At 38.4% G+C, this 1,054-nt stretch overlaps 1 long non-coding RNA gene across 1 annotated transcript in view; it reads right to left on the minus strand.

The window, feature by feature from the left end:
• The window catches only part of LOC128251459 (uncharacterized), an 11,696-nt gene extending 10,648 nt beyond the window's left edge, over window positions 1-1,048 (minus strand). Inside the window, exon 1 of the long non-coding RNA XR_008267133.1 lies at window positions 160-1,048. This is a non-coding gene — a long non-coding RNA (uncharacterized LOC128251459). The remainder of the gene's footprint in view (window positions 1-159) is intronic.
• Between the last annotated feature and the right edge of the window lie 6 nt (window positions 1,049-1,054).

Below are 1,054 nucleotides of genomic sequence, written 5' to 3' on the forward strand. Positions count from 1 at the left end.
CATACGCATATACATATATACAGAAACAAACATATATGTATATACATACACATATACATGCATGCATATACATACATACATGCATATATACACACATGCATACATACATAAATAGATACATATCAATAAATAAATATATATATGTATATATATACTCACCAAAGGAAGTGCCACTGGTGTGTTGAAGGACAACTGAATCTGAGCTGAACTGACATATGTGTCTGGCCGTTGCTGTTTTAGCGGTGATGGCCACGTTCTCCCTGACGCCGCCATCATCAATACCACTTACATACATACATACATACATATATACACATACATACATATATAAATATATATATATACACGCTTGCAGCCTTACACATACATACTCAGAAATGCACGCTCGGACGTATAAGCTCTCTCTCTCTCTCTCACTCTCACGCGCGCTCACATATAAGATGGAGCAGTGAGCAAGGAAGTCGCTCTAAGTGGTCGAGGGGGTCGGCTAGAAATAGCAACCAAATCACCCACCACCACCACTACCACTTTCCCTCTCTCACATACACACACACACACACACCTTACGGATGAGATCCTTAATACAGGCGGCAGTGGCAGCGGCCGTAGTAGTAGTAATAGTAGTATAGTTGTTGTTGTGGTGGTGGTGATGTTATATGCGATAAAAAGAAAAACAAAACGGGGACAGTCACGCCTGGAAAGCTCCTTCGATCATTGCACCAACGGTAATAACAGCAACAACATACACACACAAACACATCGATACACGCACGCACATATATAAACTTACACACACATCACTGTGCGTATAAATATATATATATATATATATATAATATATATATATATATATATATATATATATATACGCTCTCATACACACATAGACATGTATGTGTGTGTGTATATATATATATATATGTATATATATATATAGAGAGAGAGAGAGAGAGACTCACGCACACGCATAAACACTTACAAAGTTTAGTGGTCGAAGATGGCGGTGAGGAAGTCCTGGCTGTTGTTGACGTTGTCGTAAATGCAGACGATTACG

Source organism: Octopus bimaculoides, unplaced genomic scaffold, assembly GCF_001194135.2.
Source record: "Octopus bimaculoides isolate UCB-OBI-ISO-001 unplaced genomic scaffold, ASM119413v2 Scaffold_122307, whole genome shotgun sequence".
Taxonomy (NCBI): Eukaryota; Metazoa; Mollusca; class Cephalopoda; order Octopoda; family Octopodidae; genus Octopus; species Octopus bimaculoides.